The sequence below is a fragment of the Camelus ferus genome, chromosome 4 (genome assembly GCF_009834535.1).
Source record: "Camelus ferus isolate YT-003-E chromosome 4, BCGSAC_Cfer_1.0, whole genome shotgun sequence".
NCBI lineage: Eukaryota > Metazoa > Chordata > Mammalia > Artiodactyla > Camelidae > Camelus > Camelus ferus.
In genome coordinates this window covers 8048655-8068639 of record NC_045699.1, presented here as the reverse complement: position 1 = coordinate 8068639, position 19985 = coordinate 8048655, and positions in this window count along the sequence as shown.

Here is a 19985-nt window from a genome sequence, read left to right as displayed (position 1 = left end):
TATCCACAATTTGAAAAGAAGACAAAAAACAGGTTAGGTGTTCTTTAAAATTAATCGTAGTGCATCATGGAACAAGCCCTCTTATCTGAGGCTCTAAGGGCAACGTTTCTCAACTGTTTGGTTTTTTTTTATATTTCCCCCCAAGGAGAAAATTTTAATTATATATTCCATTTTAATTTTCATTAATTAACTTAAGCAAATTAATTTAATTAATAATCAATTGGTTTTGATAATTGGTTTGATTTACCCCTAATGAGAGAAATTAAATAGGGCTACACATGGTTTAACTTTAAAAGTCATTGCTACCTGACTTGCAGGGGGTCGTTCACAGATATTTGAAGAGACTCCAGGCAGGAGCCTTGACAGAGGGGTGAATCTTGGGAGACCCGGAACTGTCACCATCCAATGCCGTTAAGTCAGAGCATCAGTTCCTCCGGTAACACTTTCTTTTTCTAACCTATTGAGTCAAACGAGAGCCCTCTCTCAAAGCTTGCTCAGTTGCCTCTTTTGAGTTTATTCACCAGAAATAGTGGGCAGTATTAGGGGCTGTTTGTCAAATACTTCTACTCTTTCCTCTACCACTCAGAAAACAAACTCCAGGGAGCCGATCTGTGACATCCTCGAAGCTTGTCTTTGCCAATCACAGCATCTTCTCCTTTACTCCCTGCCTTTCCTCTTTCTACCACTTCCCTAAAATAGCTTCAGCTCTTGTCCGTCCTTTTCCAACACAACTTGTCCTCATATAAATATCTGAGGGTTACTCATTCCTCAATGAGACTCCAATTCAATGTATTACCTTTTTCTGGTGTTTTAAGTCCTGACTCCAACTGTGAAAGCTTTGGCAGCCAGTGCAGAGTATTTCAAGCCTCAGTGACCGGGTGAGGTTGTTAAGGTGGGACGTGGTAGCCAGAACAGTGCTGACTGGCTACACAGTAGCGTGGTCAACAGGGAGTAATGGGGCAAAGAAGACTGACAAGGGATCTCAGATCCCCCACGTGATATGCTAATATTTGCCAAGTCGCTGTTCTTTGCCAGCACTCTCAACTCTCATTTGGAGTTTTAGCAGAAATGCAAGATCTGCCAATGGCTCTGGCACCATGAAGGAAAAGCATTCCCAACAGGAAGGAAGTGGTCAGCTCTTTTGGTGTGTGGATATTAATGAGCCCTTCTATTACTGTGTGCACAACCATCTCTGTCCCTCTGTCATGAAAAGGGAAACTATGAATATACTCATAAAAATACAAGTACAGTTGAATTATCAAAGTTAAATAGATTTTATAGAAAGATAAATTCATAGGTTGAGAGTTTTGTTTTGTTTTGTTTTTTAATAAAAGGAAAGGCTGACCTCTGGGTCTAGCCATGACAGAATTACAGGTGTTAGACTCACCCTCATGGGGTAAACAATGTGAAGCAACAGCTTTGTACTTCAGCCATCAGACAGCTTCAGAGAGGTGAAGTGCATGAGGTAAATTCTACACTCTCCCTAGCTTTCACTGTGGGGGCACTTCCCAAATCGTAGCACAAAGGAGACAAGACCAAATAAAGCACAGAAGCCTCGCCAGGCAGAGGAAACAACATTTTACAAGTGCTTAGGTATCTGGAATCTGTCGGGGCAGAGTACCAAAGAGGAAGGACTTGACAAAGAGGGGATCCCAAAGTCTGTAGGAGTCTCCTTGAGGCTGTGGCTGAATATTAAACTGCAGAAGTTCAGGCAAGACTTTGTGCATCCTGGCAGAAAACAACTACAGGGGAGAAGAGGTGCCTGGAGCTACATAGTGCTTCTGTATTGGACAAGGCTGGGAAAGCTGGAGCTCTCACCAGCCAGAGTGGAAAACCTTGCAACCACCCTGGATGTTCAGTTGAGATTAGAGAAAAGCAATGCTTTAGGAGAAGGGCTATAATAATCTTAAATTAGGACAACACTAGGTCTATCCCAATGGAGGTTAAAGTAAACTTGACAAGATCAAACTGATGTGCCAGTAAATTAACTGCTTGCCAGGTGGAAAGTCATTACTCTTTAGGGAGGACAACAAAATCAAGGTTGTAAACAATGTGGCATCTACAATGTTCAGCATGTGTTTGTAACAAAAATTATTAGACATAAAAAGAAACCTATATGAACTATAATCAAAAGAAAAAAAGATTGCTCACAGACCCAGAGATGACACAGATGTTGAGGTTACCATACAAAGATTTTATAACCGTTGTTAGAAATATGTTCACTGATTCAAAGGAAAAGATGGACATAATGGTCAAACAGATGAAGAAGCTCAGCAAAGAAAAAGAAACCATAAAGTAAGTTAAGGGAAACTGTAAAACTGCAAAATACAATAACTGAAATGAAAATTTTACCACCTAAGCTTAACAAAAGATTACATAATCTAAAAGAAGATATCAGTGAACTTGAAGACAGGTCAAGAGCGACCGAAGAACAAAACAAACAAAAACCAAAAAAATAAAAACTAAAAGCAAAAAACCTGAAGCACAGAGATGAGTTTAAATAGATCAAAAAGAAAAAAGAGCGCCAGTGATGATGAAACTATATAAAATGGATAAAATGGTCTAACATACATATGATAGGAGATCCAAAATAGAAGAAACATGGAGCAAAAATAATTTTGAAGAAATAATGACTAAAATTTTTCCAGATTTGATGAAAAATGCCAACTGACAGACCCAAGAAGCTTCACAAATCCTAAGCATATCATATTCAACTTGTTGAAAACCAAAATAGAGAAAAAAATCTTAAAAGCAACCAGAGTATAAAGACATGTTCTGTAAGAGGAACAGTGACGGGAATGAGAGCAGGCATCTCATCAAACGTAGAATCATCTAGAAGACAAGGACAAGACATATTCAAAGTGCCAGAGGGAAAAAAAAGAGAGATCATTGACCTAGAATTCTGTATCAAGTGCAATTATCCTTCAAAAATCATGGAAAAAAATAAGGGCAAAACAATTGTGAAGAGAATTCTCTCCCCAGCAGAAAGAAATATAAGATAAAGCTGTTTGTACTGAAGGGAAATGATAGCAGATCGAAACAGAGACCTAAATAAAAGAGTGTAGCATGCCAGGAAGTATGCGTCTGCAGGTAAAGAGAAAGTACTTTTCTCATTTCTTTTTTGAAAAGACAATTTGCTATTCAAAGCAAAAATAGTTTTTAAAAATGTACTGTGGGATTTATAAAAATAAACGTAAAGGTAAAATGAAAGACAACAATAGGACTAAGGATGGGAGAGAGAAACAAAAATACGCTGTTTTAAGTTTTTTACTCTATACATGGAGTATAATATTAATTCAAGAAAGACTATGGTAACATAAGGCTAATATTGTCAATTCCTAGGACAATCACTAAAACTAACTAAAAACCAATGGATGAGTTAAGATAGCATAATTATTTTTAAATACTTGGTTAATCAAAAAAGAAAGAAGGAAATAAAGAAAAGAAGAATAAAAAAACAGGTAAGGCTGTGATGGTCTTAACATTCAGCCATATCAGTAATTACTTCAACTGTGAGTGGAATAAAACTACAATTAAAAGGTAAAGGTTGTCAAGCTAGACAAGTAAGAAAAACACATCGTATGTTGCTTTCAAGAAATGAATTTCAAATATAGACACAGGTTAAAAAAATAAAAGGTTGGGAAAGTTATACCATGCAAACCCTGATCAGAAGAAAGCCAGAGTGGCTACCACAAGAATGGGAATTCATGACAAGGAATATTACCAGAGATAATGGTGGGCACTTCATAATGACGCAATAAATAATGTGTTAAGAAAACATAGCAATCCTAAATGTGTACGCATCTAACACAAAATTTCCAAATATTCCAGGTAAAAACTAACAGAGCTAAGAGAGAAAGGGATCGTTCCAATAACAAATCGGAAAAGTCCCATTTAAAATTGGGTATTCTAACATTTTCCCCCATGATTGATAGAAGCAAATATATTAAAAAATTAGTAAATAAATAGAAGGTTTGAACAACACTGTCAGCCAATTTAATCTTATTGACGTCGATGGAACACTATACCCAACGACTGTGGAACTCACATATTTTCCAATTATATGTGGAATATTCATTAGATAGGTCAGACACTGGGCCATGAACGGTCTCAATCCATTTCAAAGAACTGAATTCACACAAAGCGTATTCGCTAAAAATAATAAAATAAATAAAAATATGATCTTTGACATAGCAGGTCAATAACAAAAAGATATCAGCAAAATCCCTAAACGATTGGAAGCTAAACAAAAAAGTTCTAAATAACCCATGCAATGAAAAAGAAATCACAAAGGAAATTAGAAAATACTTTGAACTGAATGATAATGGAAGCAAAACACATAAAAATCTTCTGGAATGCGGCTAAAGCAATGCTTAAAGGGAAATAGCTAGATATTTTGATGTATTTTGATTTCAAACTATGTTTATTTGATTTTCATTTTAATTTTTTCACTAAGTTTTTTAAATTGTAATAAGAACATAACACAAATATTTACCATGTTAGCCATTTTTAGGTGTACTGTTCAGTGGCATTAAGTACACAGACATTGTTGTACAAATATATAATTGAATTTTATGGAATACTCTATGCAACAACAGCACAATACACATTCTTCTCAAGTTCACATGTAACAGTCACCAAGACAGACCATGTGCTAGTGCATAACACACTTTAACAAATTTAAAGAACAGAAATCATACAAAGTAACATTCTCAAACCGTACGGAATTAAACTAAAAATTGGCAACAGAAAGATACCTGGAAAACCTTGAAATATCTAGAAGTTGAACAGCATACCTCTAAATAATGCATGAGTCAGATAAGTGGCAAAAGAAATTTTTTTTAATATTAGAACTGAAAAATATGAGTTATTATGCAATAAAAGCAGTGCTTAGAGAGAAATTTATAGCATTGGGTGCACATATTAGACAAGAAAAGAAACTAAAATCAATGCCCAAGGTTTATACCTTAGGAAACTAGATGGATGGATAACAATTTAAACCCAAAGCAAGCAGAAGAAAAGAAATAATAAAACTTAGAGCAGAAATGAATAAAATGGAAAACATTGGAGAAAATCAACAAAACTGAAAGCTAGTTGTTTGAAGAGATCCATAACATTGATATACCTCTAGCCAAGTTAACCAAGAAAAAAGATAATAAACAAGTTACCAATATCAGAAATAAAAGAGGGGCTTCTACTAACCCCAGTGAACTTTAAAAGATAATGCAAGAAAACTAAAAACAACTCGTGCCCACAGATCTGACAACGTAGATGAAACGTGTGCGAAGAGCTTGAATGTTTATCTAACTGTAAATTAGATAATCATTAAATCAGAATAAGATTTTTATTCTAATTTTTTATTATTTATATTTATCTTTTCATTTAATGAGACTTATCCTCTTGAAGATTTTTTTTTTAATTAAAGCACAGTCGGTTTAAATTGTTTTAATTTCTGGAGTACAACATAGTGATGCAGTTATACATATATATATATATATTCCTTTTCATATTCTTTTTCATTATACACTATTACAAGGTACTGAATACGTGAGAATGTGTTTTAAAACCCTGGATATTTATACATGTTTGTTTCATTGAGTTTTTTGTCAAAATCAATTTCCTCTTTCTGCAAATATTCATAGATTTAATTTGAAAAATATTCAACCTTCAAAAGATGTCTTGAGCATCATTCAATTTTTTTAAGTTCAAGTTTCACAGAGTTAAAAAGAAGCCCATCTGATGGCAACTAAATCCACTGAGGAAAGCAAAGCAGAGATCCCACTCAAAAGTAAACAGAGGTGATTTAAACCATATTTCACAGATAATAGATACCATAAATCCTTGTCTGGCCCTTTCACAGATAATTTTTCAGATAACAAACAGCTGACTTTCATACAAGTCCCTCTTTTATTCTTATAGTTCACATAGATTGAGCAAAGTCGGCTGCCTGATAATGCCATAGAATTTCCCTTAATTTTTTGTGCACTTTTATTTCTAGTCCTGACACTGAAAGAAACCAGGAAAAGTTCCTCGGCCCTGGAGCAGATTAAGAGAAACTTTTCTCTCTGTTTTTCTCCCATTATACTTCCCTTTGCCCTACCTTGGCCAATGAATGGGAAGTAATATTTAGAATATCTTACTTGAGGTACCATAACCTCGCTGCGGTTTACATCACCAACTAGCCTGTCTTCAAAAGCAATTCATATCTGAGGTCCAGTTTATAGTCACAAAATACTGGACTAGGGCACAGCCATTTTAATGAGCAAAATGGATCTCACCCCAGCCTATTCACCCAGGTTGATTTATAGCAGTCATGACAATGACTGAAATGCTCAGATTCCCTAAGCCAGCTTATACATAAACCAAACCTAAATTATCGTCATCTCCAGTCTGCTCTGTCTCTCGCTCGCTCACTCTCTCCCTCTCTCTGTGTAATTTACTTGCTGCATTTTGCCACAAATTGGCTTAAGAGAAAAATTTACTGGGTGGACACAACACTTCTTCTTGTGGAAGGATGCAGCATCCAGCAAACTTAATTAGGATATAAAAACCAAGGCTGAAGGCTAAGCCACTTAAGGGATAGCCCTTGCGTTCTGGAATCAGGAAAATCTCTCTTAGGTATTTAAGCACTTCAGTTTCATGAGGAGGGTCTGAAAGCAAAGTGGGCTGTATATTTCCATCTAGTCAGTCTGCGGTGAGCTTGATCACTTTAATGTGGCAGACGGTGGGGTCACGCCGAGTGTGAGTAATGAGATGGACCCAAACAGCATAAGCTTAAATATATATCCGCCCACAGAGTTTCCCCAGATCTCAAGGGCCAGTTTTCTCCCCTTTGTGGCCTTGTTGGCTTTTGAGTTATTGTTATGAAGTGTCTATTTGAACAGTAAATAAGTGAGAATTCTAAACAGCTGCAGGGCAGAGCCTAGAAAAATGACGGACAGCACAGCTATCCGCTCTGGTTTCTATCACCCTGCTGCCCTGAAATCCAACGTGCCTGTTTAAATGGGGCACATTAGCAGTTTTAGGGCGGCTAATAGGATCACCACCCAGTAATTCAGAACCCGTGGCATGTCTCTACTGGGGAGCGATCAGATTTCAATAGACGAGAGTTATAAGGGAGGCGGTGATGGCCTGGGCATTCCTTTACATAGCAAAGCTCTCATATCTGAAAGTTAGAGGTGCACATCTAAATAAAAACTCCACTGGAGCCCCATTCAAACCTGTCTCGAGGTCTACGAACAAGAATGACCTACCGTACAATATTTTAAAGGGGCTTCATTTAAGCCTGCTTCTGGGAGCCACTCTGATTCACAGCAGAGCAACTGGCAAAAACCTTATCCCAAGTTCAGTTAGTCTCGACACGTTCTAGCAACGTTCCTTTTTAATATATGACTCACATTCTCCACTTTTCCTGTTGATTGTGGGCTCCAGGACGAATGCAGTTTCCTACGAATTTGCAATGCTTTAGACACTTGATCCAGACAAAAGCAGGGCTGTTACCACTTTGAAGGGTGCTGGGCAATCCAAGTCAGAGGATTCATTTCCTTAAGGAGGGATTTCACCACTTCAGAGGCTTTTTCTGTTGGAATGGGACACGCTTCTACCTGTCCTGAGAAAGTGTCCACAAACACTAGCGGGGATCTGAAGTTTCCTGCAGCTCGAGGTGTTTGAGTAAAGTCTGTCTGCCAGTCCTCGGTGGGGCAGCGCCTCTGTGTTGAGTGCCTGCCTGGGGAGGCCTGACAGCAGTCTTTGGGTTATTTTGGGCACAAAGCATGCAATTCTGAGTGACTCGCTGGATGGTCTTTTGTAGGTTAGGCCCCATTACACACTTGTAAATTCATTGTAAGGGGGCATCTCTCCCGTAAGCCACAGCTCAGGGTGAGGTCTCCGAGCTGGCATTCTAGGGGTTGTAAGAAGGAACGATTTCAGTCCTCTAGAGACTCCCATGACTGGAGTGGATTGAGATGTTTTCTGTGCCACCTTGGTATTTACCACAGGGTATGTCGCACCTGCATCTATCAGAAATTACCCCCAATCAGCTCATTCCCCACTGTCAGTTCTACCCAGGGCTTCTGTGGGGAAGCTGGAATCAGGTGCCTCAAGTCCAAGGGAGCCGCTACATCTCTTTGCTTATCATCAGAGTGTTCCTCTCTTTCTACCATATGAAAAGCTCCCACCTTCAAAAAAAAAAAAAAAAATGCTTTCCTGGCTCAGCTTCATAATTAAGTAAAATACACATATCAAAGAGGTACCATCAAAAGAACTGTGTATCCCAGAAAAATAAAAGGCACCACATAGGCATAGGATTGATACAAGAAGCTACCTAAAGGATGACTTAGCATCAGTCCCAGTCCAGAAAAGGTCTCAAGACTTCCCAGTACTTCAAGCCACATTATTTAGAGATGCCTTTGCAAGGACAGAAGAAGATGCAGTTAATGCTGCAGGGAAACTTACTGCATCAATTATTCTCACTGGAAAACACACAGCCATAAACCCTGGTCCTCCTGGAACCTGGTCCAGTACACCAAAGAGAACTGTAAATCGTCCCGAGACAAACATTCCTGCTACAAACATAAATTTTGCTCCAGCATGTACACGATATTTTTCAAATACCGAAGATGCCAGCAAGTCCAACAAAGCATAACATCCAAAGATCATGCTAATAACAGAATTGCTGGCTCCTTTTCAGCCTCGCTGGGGAAAAAGGGTCCAAGGATAGAACAGCACATCCTGGAGCCTAAGTGAATGGAAGCTGCTGTTATTAGTACAAAAATCCGTTCTCTTGAAAGCTGCCGGGGTGTCTGCCTTGCAGTTCCTGGAGGGCCATCACCCCTTAATGAGCAAGACTCGGGCAGGTCCTAAGAGCGTGTAGCATCCTGCTGTGATTAAGTTTCCAAAACCCACAAGCCTTTTCCTTGGATGTGGCATTTTATCACTGAGTAGGCCCGATGGTGGGGAAGAAATGGCATAGGATGGTGCCAAACCCAAGGAATACTAGTCCCAGATACTCAGCTGGTAAGTTAAACTTCTCCAAAACAAAGAGGGGTGGCATAGGAGCGAGGAAGCCAAAACATGAGCCGAGGGAGGTGATGATGAAAGAAAGATACAAGGGCAACTTTGGGTGAAGTAAGTTTCCAAAGTGAGTATTTCCCTGTTGTTTAACACTTTAAAAGCAACATCTACCAACTGAGAAGGGTTCATTCCAAGTGCGCCATCTAATTTTTGCAGTTTTCTCATGTTTACCATTCTAGCATTTGCAGGGGCCTCAGGATCTGCTCTAGGCCTGATAAATATTTTCCAAAAATTCAGAGAGGCCTTCATTTGGTTTTTGCTGGATTTATTTAATTTGGTTAAACCCAGCCTGCCAGCTGTTTGCATTTAGACCCACTGTGGGATAACGGTGTAGGGAAGTTTACCCTGTGCCAGGAGTGGCTTCTGGCCCAAACTGGGTGCCCTGTGAGGTCTTAGATGGCAATACCAGATGAGGTCCCTGTGCTCCAGGAACTAACATAGGATTTTTCTAATTAATCCTCATAAGGAGGGGGAGCCAGCCTGACCACTTCCCAAGCCCCAATGGCAGGAGTTGGGGCTGGCTATGTAGAAATGGGGGAACGGGCCAGGGAGAGGGGAGTGGAGGGGGCGGATACATTGGCAGAGTGACCGGAGCAGCTGGGACTGCTAATTGAGCCAGAGGAGTTAAGATTTGAAGCAACATATCCTCCCTCTCATTCCTTTTCTTTTCTTATTTTCCCTGGTTGCACATAGGGGATTTCATCAATCTTCCCCACTTTTTCACAGAGTGTCTATAATTGCAGGGTTGTATAGAGACATTAAAAGGCCACCATTCCTCAGCATTTTATTGTAAAACTATAAATAGCAACTGATCCACTGCAAACATGTTGCCTTGACATCGACCAACTGGGCTGGATTCTGGGTTGGGGCTTTTGATGATTTTAGGAACCAAGTGGAATCTTTCTATCCTCCCTGGGAATGTCCCTCTCTCAAACAAGAACAGACAGGTTTGGGGTTTTGTTTCATTTCGTTTCGTTTTGTTTTTCCTGTTCCTTTCCCTCCATTTGACATCAGTAGAAGTTTTAAGTATCACGAAACTGACTTGGCTATAACTGGAGAAATGGTTCCAAAACTAAATGAAACAATAAAAAAACCAAAGGACCAAGAGAAAACCCTAAACAAGTGCTCAAGTTTGGTCTCGGGGTTTTACATATACCAGTGACCCAGGAGACCCCAAACGATGTAATTAACACAGCGAGGGTGGCAGTATATGGAAATAACTCTGCACAAACCCCTCATGGAGATCCAAACAGCTACTGTGGCCACACATTGTTCATCTTTCTCTTAGGCATGGGTTCACAGCCGTAATCAGACCACTTCACAAAAATGCACCTCAGAGGACTTTCTTCAGGAATAGTTGAAAGCTTCCCTATCCTTTATTTTGTTTTCTTTTGTTTCAAGGCAGGACTACAAGGCAAAACACAAACCACGCACACAAATGCTGGCACCCAAATAAACAAACCAACCAGGTCACGAGTCAGGGAAAAGTCCAGCAACTATTTCCTCTCTCCAACAGGGTACCTCACTCACATATAAAATAAACCGGCTTATTCCAGAGAAAAAAAGCTGCAAACCAAGAGTAATAAAGTTTCCAGCTATACACACCGGAGCGACTTACCCTACTGAATGGAGCCCGGTGGCTGCTAAGCGCTGTGGTAGCCCGTGCCACTTCGGGGAATTTTGAAGGGAAGACCCTCAGGAGAAGTGGTCCCGACAGCTGCTAGGACTTTACCTGAAAATTCCCCAACCTGGACCGGCGGGCCATGAACATTAAGACCTCTGCTGGCTTCACCAAAATTTGTTACCAAGTCCAAATTTGGTTCTTCTCCGCTCACGACAGGTCAGTAAATCCAGAGGTGAGGTATTGGGGCAAGGAATAACGACTTACTCAGAAAACCTGCAGACTGAGAAGACAGCAGACGAATGTTCTGGAGAACCATCTTCCCCAAGTCAGAATTCAGGCTCCTTTTATCTAAAATGGGCGGGGCTGTGATTGGTTGTTGCAAATTTCTTGGTGTCAGAATCCTTTGTTCTTGCCACTGTCCACGCTGTCCACGTAGGTCAGGTCATGATGTTCCTGTAATCCTCCAACAAGACAAATGTTATTCTCTGTTCTGCTCTGTTAAAGGTCAGAGCCTTGAGAATAGGGTCTCCTGTATATTTCAGGCTAGAGGCAACATTGTTCTACAAAAGGTGCAGAACCAGCATGACTAAGCACAGGAAACAGCAGAGGATTAGAGCTAAAGGAATAGATCTAATATGGACTCAGATTTGTTCTTCCCCATTACGTAATGTTTCTTTCTCACCCTTGGAATATGATGAGAAAAGGGTAGAAATATTTGCACGAGAGCCGTGGACTCTTAGGGTCAAATTTATCTTGGAGGAGACTTGCTCTGGTTTCAGTGTGTCTATTGCTGGAACACACTCTGTCCCAGCCTCATTGGTAAAGATGTACCACTGTCCTATCTGATTAGAGCCAATTATTTTGGGGTTTTTCCTGGTTAATGAGATGGAGCAGTGGTTGGCTATCTGTGCTCAGGGGCTGGCTGTTTTTGTAAATGAAGTTTTATTGGAACACAGCTATTACCCGTTCACTCGTGTACTCTCTACGGTGGCTTTTGAACTACAGTGTCAGAGCTGAGTGGTTGCCATGAAGATCACATGGCACCAAACGCCTAAAGTATTTGCTATCTGGCTTTTTAAGAAAAAATTTGCTGTGTTCTGTGGGAAAAAGGATCGCACTGTATTAATACTTGCACACTTGTAATTAGAAAATGCATTGATTGATTGTATTACGACAACTCATCTGCACAGAAACTGAGAGTGACTTGTCTTAATCAAGCAAACCATCCTGAGCATAAGCAATTACTTAGGTAGTTAGGTGGGGCTGTAATAGGGCTACCATCCCTGTGCCTTGCAGGGTTTTGATGACGGCCTTTGACTCTGATTTTGTTCTGTGGTAGTGTATTGGTTTGCTACTTGGGCAGAGAGAGGGAGTTCTAAGGATTTCCATTCAGCTTTTTCTACCATAATAGCCACTACTTGAGGACAGAAGATGTGTGGCCAGGCCACTCATGATGGCGGCTCTCTTGTTCTCTGTACATCCCCTGACCATTGCCTGCTTCACCCACATCCTACTCACAGAACTGACCTTCCCTCATATTTGCCCCAGGTCCCAGCCGGTGATTGTTCTTATCAAAGGGGCAGTGAGGGGCATACCCCTCTGCTGGTTTCCTTGGTGACAAATGAGCCACCCTGGCATCAATTCTTCTTATAACTGCTAACCTCCCTCTGTCTGTGGGAGCCAAGACTCTGCTATGTCCGGCCCGCCGTCCCCCGCACACACGATGGGGAGTCACTCCAGGACCTTGGCCAGACACGCAAGATCCCTCCACCCATTAAACCGTGGTGTCTCTGTTGATTGGTCTTGAAGCTGGGCGAGTACAGGCCTTGAAGGCCTGCGAGGTGCAGCCCAACAAAAGGCCATTATAGGGATTCTGCCAACTGCCATGTGTATCACAGATAAAACTGGGGACACAACCACAAAACGTGTTTAAGGTCTCAATGCGGCCACAGTAGGAAGAACTAGCATAGAAGCTCGACTTGTTTTCCAACTGCTCCCCCCAAATCCCATTCTGACGGTGGCTTTCTGGGTCTCCAAGGCCTAGTGTTGGCTTTGTCTGATGTACAATAAACCCTGAAGTGTTTGTGCAGTTTCCTTTCCACGATCTGTTTGCCCTGATAAACATCTGCTGGTGCCTTCAGTTAGGTCTTGGAGGGAGAATCACACTATAAACTGGTTAACAGGCCCTTCCTCAAGGGAAGCTGACTCCCCCTTCCTCAGCAGCCTGTATGTCTGGGTAACAGAAAAGAACAAATCTGACTCCATATTAGATCTGTTCCTTTGGCTTTAACCCTGTGCCCTGTTTCCTAGGCTTAGTCTCGCTAGCTCTGCACTCACATAAAGATAACAAGTTGCAGAACAGAGAATAACCTTTGTTCTGTTGGAGGTTTTGCAGGAGCACCAGGAGCTGGCCCAGGTGGACAGCTGCAGGAACAAAGAATTCCTACAGCAAGAAGTTTGCAACAACCAACCACACCCTCTCCCCTGCTTTTTTTTTTTTTTTTTTTAATAGAAAAGGAGCCTGTATTCTGACTGGAGGAGGATGGTCCTCAAAGCCATTAGTCTGCCATCCTCTCTGTCTGCTGGCTTTCCGAATAAAGTCGCTATTCCTTGCCCAACACCTCGTCTCCCGGTTTATTGGCCAGTAGTGCAGCGAGCAGAACGAGTTTGGACTCGGTAACATCTGTACTGAGACTCAAGTCTGAAAATTGGACCAGGGGCTTACATTAATCATGTTTGTTTTGTTTTGTTTTGCTTTTTGTTTCTTCTGTGCCTTCTGATGTGTTGCGATCTTAGGTATCTTGCTGGCCTGGAGAGCCCGCCTCTCCCAGGGATAGCCAGTTGTTAGGAACAGCAAAGCGCTCAGCCTGGAGTAAGTCTTTCATACGCAATCAGCGGATCCCAAGTGAGTCTATGCCCCCTCCTCGCCCTTTCTGTAAATCTCACAAACCAAACCAATATTTCTCCTGCCCTAAATCACCCCAGGGCCGGTTACCAGGTGATGAGAGACCACCTCTACAGCCCAGAGCCCGGCGACATTATTCAAACTGCAAAACCTAAGCTGTTCACCCTGCCTGCCTTGTCTTCCCCCTATAAACCCCCCCAAACAGTCCCAGTCTGGGCTTCCCCCTCAGCCCTGCTCCCGCCTCCGGATCACAAACCTCACGCCTCCCTGTCACTCTGCGTGGCAAAGCCTTCTTTCAGGAAATGTAAGTGATGAAGACCTCTCGGTGGCACTGGGTTCTCTGGGCCACCACTCAGCCAGCGTCATAAATTAAAACCCAGGCACAAAACAGGGCTGTGCCTCTATTTTGGTAGCTCAGATCAGGCCTCTTTTCATCAGGTTTACTGTTTTATCGGTTCCACAAATCAAGTTATATTTTAATGAATTATGTATTTAATTATAGATATTATCATATATAATTACAATATACTGCATATTACATAGAATATATTATTATATAGTCATGTGTATTACATATTTAATATATTATTATATTTATTTTATGTATATATAAATTATATATAATTTTAAATTTTTAATTATATGTTATATATTAAATTATTTAGATATCAAATTAGATATTGAATAAATTATATTCAATCCATCTGTATCCTACTGCCCCATGATCAATTAACTATCATCAAAGATTCCTGTGGACCCGAAAATTCTGGTCCTGATGCCACGTCTGCTGTCTAGTGCAGTACATATATGACCACCTTCTGGTTTCCACATTCAAAACTGGACACATTTACACTTCAGCATCTTTTTCTAAATCTTCAGCCTATGGCGAACAGACACTCAAGGACTTTATAAAATGTTGGTGTTTCTTTTACCAATATATTTATCAGTGGGACATAATTAGTATTTGCAGATTAAACATGATAAAGCCACTCCCACATTCTTATCTTCCAAGAGTTGGGACTGCTTCTCCGTGATGCCAAGGGCATTTTGACATCTTTAACTTCACTTCACATGGCTGCCGCTTAATCCAGAATCCAGACACTAAAATAAGCAACCAGTTAGAACCAGTCCTCACTACTTGAGCTAGAACATTAAATGCAGAATCCTTGCTAAGAGCTCCCATATCAGTGAACTTATTTAACATTATATTCCTTCCTCTTTTATCTAGCTACCTAAGAACAAACTTGCTTGCAACTATTCCTGGTTTCACTCAGGGTATTGCTCAGTTTGGGTATCACTCAGGGTTCTCCTATGAAAGCAACAGTATCAGCTCTGACTGATGTTGGTAGAAAATTATTAAAAGATACTGCATATTTCATACGACTTTTAGGCCGGACAACAAGGTTCAGGGATATGTGCTCAGGAACAATGCTTGACATCAAATTGCAGAACTGCTGGTGAGGGTGCCCCTGGCTGTGGCCACCAGGCGTTAGATGCTACATCATGGCCCTCAGAGATCTCCAGGCTGGATCCTGGATGCTGCCCTGAGCACCACAGCTTCTGCTGCTCCAGTTCATCTTCCCTAAACCGCCACTCCCCTTGAGGAGAATCCTCACAACCTTTGCAAGCCTCAAACAAGTGTCTCTAATTTGTGGATCCCCATGACTAAGTCGCAGGTAAGCCTTAACAGTTTGAAAATAGAGTCGATGAAAAGAAATGAGATCTACTTCTCCACAGAGTGAAGGAATTCCCAACAGCACAGAGGAGTTCAGATGCTGGGTTGTCCAAAAAGCGTGACACTGACCCGTGTAGGAGGTTTCGTACAGAGTCTAGCAGAGCGCTATGCATGTAACAGATGTCCAATAAATGCTCATAGAGGAAGTCTGCACATTCCCAGTGAAGTCTGGGGAAATACTCAACTTCTTTCTTTCTATCCTACTTTTGGAGAGTCATATACTTTTTTTTCCCCTCTGTGCAACTGATGTAGGATTTTGATTTTTCAATATGATTTTTTTTAATGCACAGAATGTTATAGTTGCAAGGGAATTGAGAGACTAGCAAGACCCACTTTCCATTCAATGTTATCTACTAAAGAATCCCTGATAAATGATTAAACAGTGTCAGTCAGAGTAGCTAATTGGACCAGAACATTAACTATGTCCCAAAGCACTCCAACCTATGTTCTGGGCACTTCTCATCATTACTTGGTTCTTTCTTATACTGAGTTGAAATTCAATTCGCTATAACCTCCACCTGTATGCTAACTGTGCTCTTTAAAGTAACATAGGACAAATGTACTTCCTCATTTCCAGATCACCACTTCCAATATAACAAGACAGCTTTGAGTTCCCCACCTTTTCACCAGGCTTAACATCTCTACTCCCCTCCAACCCTTCATGTGACAAGATTCCAAACCTCAGTCTTTGCAGGTCATCCTCCGTGGAATCCCACCAGATGGTCAATGTCTCATAGACTGGTTCAAACCTATGTCGAGGAGTAATACTAAAAACTATTTTTAATATATTCATCTCCAGTCTTCATAGGACTTTAGTCAATCCTGAATGCCTATTGCACTGAAAGCACTGGATTGTGTGTGTTATGTTTTAAGGTTGAAACAAGGGGCATGACATTCCTGGACACTCCTTTGCCTTTCCAGGTGCTTTCTGTTTGGTTGTTTGTTTTGTGTCCTACCATATGCTCCAGGAACAGTGGCTTCTTGAGGAAATCAAATCCCATATTTCCTTTCCTAAGATAATCTCATAGCTTGAGGGCTGAATAAGAAGCCTCGTGGGAAACATTTGTAATGGCTTCTTGGTCAACATCTGCAATGTGCTAGGCATTTAACACACCAAAGGGAGTGAATGGAGAAAGAAAAAAAAATACAGAGTTTTGTGAATGGAAAACACTTTTGCTTGTTTTTGTTTTGTACTGGTGGGATTTTTTTCATTTTGTTTTGTTTATTGATTCTCCATTTGCAAAGTTAAGAAGCAAAGTTAGAGAAACACGATGAAATTAACATTAAGAATTTGCTAAAATGGGAGAAGAAATATGAGTAGCAATTGGAAGAGAAGATCAACTTGTTTATTATGGTAAATTTTTTGTATTTTATAATTGGCTTCACTGAACCTATACTTAGAAAAGATCTAACTTCTCTGGAAGATAAATGAGCAAATCTCTTAAAGGGATCAGAAGTGAATTGCCAACATAAATAGGACACTGAAATTCTATCTCCAATGTTTGTTTAGCTTCTAGGTAAAGAGTCATTTGTGTCATTTGTGTTTCATTTATGATCATTGATGTTGCTCAAAAACATATTTACAGTGACTAAGTCAGTCTCTTAAATTTCTTAACTAAATACACAAAAGTTTACTTCAACTTCTGAAATACAGAGCAGACCACAGTGTTTATCATGTGCCAGATACTACACACACACACACACACACACACACACACACACACACGCACACACACACAATCTGAGGCACAGAAAAGTAAAGTCACTTGCCCAAAGTCACAGAACTAGTGACTGGTGGAGGTGCAATCTGAATCCCAGTTGCCTGACTCAGGGATCCGTGTTTTTACGCATCATGCTATCCTGTCTTTCATGCAGTGGGACAAATCTTACCACATTTCACTTGGCTGTAAAGCAGAAATGGTATGTGGACCAACTCTTTCCGTCCCTGAGAAAACTGCCTTGAAGTGTGCCTTCTTAAAAAAATTAAAATAGAAAATAACCAGGTGGGAATCTTTACAGCACTGTGTGAATTATGTGTGTCATCTTCCTTCCCCACACTAACATCGAGGGCAGCAAAGTAAAGTTGCACTTATGAGAGTTCAGGCTTTATCAGGGCTGAGAACATGTCTTTACAGTTTTCAGGCTGCCAGTTAATGACTTCGAGTTTTTCAGACTTGGGACGTGTGTCACTCCAGAGCACCTCACTTAGCCATAAAAATTGATAGTAGTCAGTTCATGTTGTAAGTTAAATAACAATTTATCAATCCATATAAGGAATTTAAGATTCTTTAAGAGGTACAACCACATAGATGTACCCTGATTTGTCCCAATAGCCAGACCAAAAAGGCACCATATTACCACCATAAAATATATTTTTTTCCCACCTGTCATGCAATATACAACCCAGATCCAGAGTGATAGCCCAGAAGGCAACGTGCTCTGCTTGCTGTCAGAAATACCAGAGTCATGGAAAAAGCAGTAGGAGTCAATTTTTTTTCATTTTTTACTGAAATGTAGTTGATTTACAATGTTAGTTTCAGGTATACAGCAAAGTGATTTGGTTATACATACACATACGTATTTTTTTTCTTTTCAGATTCTTTTCCATTATATATTATTACAAGAAATTGGCTATATAGTAGGTCCTTGTTGTTTATCTATTTTATATATAGTAGTATGTGTCTGTTAATCTCCAACCCCTAATTTATCCCTCCCCCTCTCTTTCCCTTTCTGTAGCTTCTGTTTTCTAAGTCCATGAATCTGTTTTTGGCTTGTAAATAGAATTTGTACCATTTTTTTTAGATTCTACATATATATGATAGCATATGATATTTGTCTTTCTCTGCCTGACTTACTTCACTCAATATGATAATCTCTAGGTCCATCTATGCTGCAAATGGCATTATTTCATTCTTTTTATGGCTGAGTAGTATTCCATTCTGTATGTATACCACATCTTTATCCAGTCATCTGTCTATGGGCATTTAGGTTGTTTCCATGTCTTGGCTATTGTAAATAGTGCTGCTATGAACATTGGGATGCATGTGTCTTTTCGAATTATAATTTTCTCCAGATATATGCCCAGAAGTGGGATGGCTGGATCATATGGTTAAGTCTATTTTTAGTTTTTTAAGGAACCTCCATACTGTTCACCATAGTGGCTGCACCAATATACATTCCCACCAACAAGGGCTCCTTTTCCAGTAGAGTCAAATTTGACCTTGAAACGATGGATGGCATAAATAGTGAGCTTTTGAAGGGTTACTTATGGGCTTCTGTTTGCCCACAAGAATTATTTCACAATAAGACACAGAGGAAGACGACAGCTTCAAGTTTAAACCAACTAAATATCTTGCATTAACATCTTTGTTGGAACTCAGGAGAGGGACGGAAGAGACACTGATCCCAAAGTGCACTGCAGGCATTTCCGTGTATGTCACTAGCTCATTCCCCTGCTAGCTGACTAATCCAGGAAACTTCACGCCGCACCACTGCTCCTGGTCTCTTACCTCATCGTTTTACTAAGGTCACATTGCTCATCCCTGCTGTGTCCTCAATTTCCCTTTTTTATAGTGTGAGAAACTAAAAGTGTCTCCTTTCACAGGCTTAGGATTTTATAAGCAATTGATTGATACTTGACCTCAATTTTTTTTTCTCCACCGTATTTTGATTTAGTTTATGGGCGTAAGATTTATTTTGAGTAAGTTTGAGAGCTCTTTTCTGGAGATCCCTGCTCCAGCACCTGATCAGTTTATAGATAATAACGCCAGTAGATTTTCACAAACTGTTTCCTATTTCTGGTTGATCTACTGACTTAACACATTTATTCTATCAACACACCCTTCAGTAAATACAAGAATAGCCGACAATCTTAAACATATTAATCTACAATGTTTCCCATTAAAGTCTTAGAAGTGGTTGGCACAGTGATAATCTAATTAAAAACAAGCTATGTTTCTATAGATGTTGTAGGGAGACTGGAAAAGAAAAAAAAATGTAAGTCCTTGTCTAAAATCTTCAATTACATTTTTGGCATTAGGGGAGAAACTTAATTACCTTTTGCCTTCAAGAAGTTTAATTTTTGTCAGCCCCTCGTGAGTTCAGAAGTGCTTGGGGGAAGAGACTGATACAGTATTTCCAGAATAATAAAGGAAGAACTCTTTCTTGAAAATTCTCGACAGAATTGACTGACTATAAAACAAGGGGTTGGGAAGCTTCAAGGAGAGAAAATGTCAGCTTGGAAACAGACGATTCACCTTGCCAATCTGAAAAGACTTTTACCATCTGCCTGTTAAGCAAGACACTGCGCCAAGTCAGTTACCTATGGATGGTGAACAAAAAGAAGTGAGCAGCCACTCTTCCCTTTGAGATTATAACCTCCCTGAGGCCAGAAGAGGAGGATGATCAGAGCTGAAAGGATGCTTTTCCAGATGTTCCTTTCTACCCAGGTTGGCTTGAGGGCCAGTGGACCAGCTTAACTCCCAGGCACCGCCACGCTCTGCTCCAAGGGGAATTCTACTTAACAGTAATAAGAGCACAAGAATATCTTCATTGCTAGTTTGCAGTGGGTATTAAAACAGACAAAAATCTGTAAAATGCTTCTCAGGTAGTTCTGGTTTCTGGTTCTGCACATAAGGAGCATGGAAGTC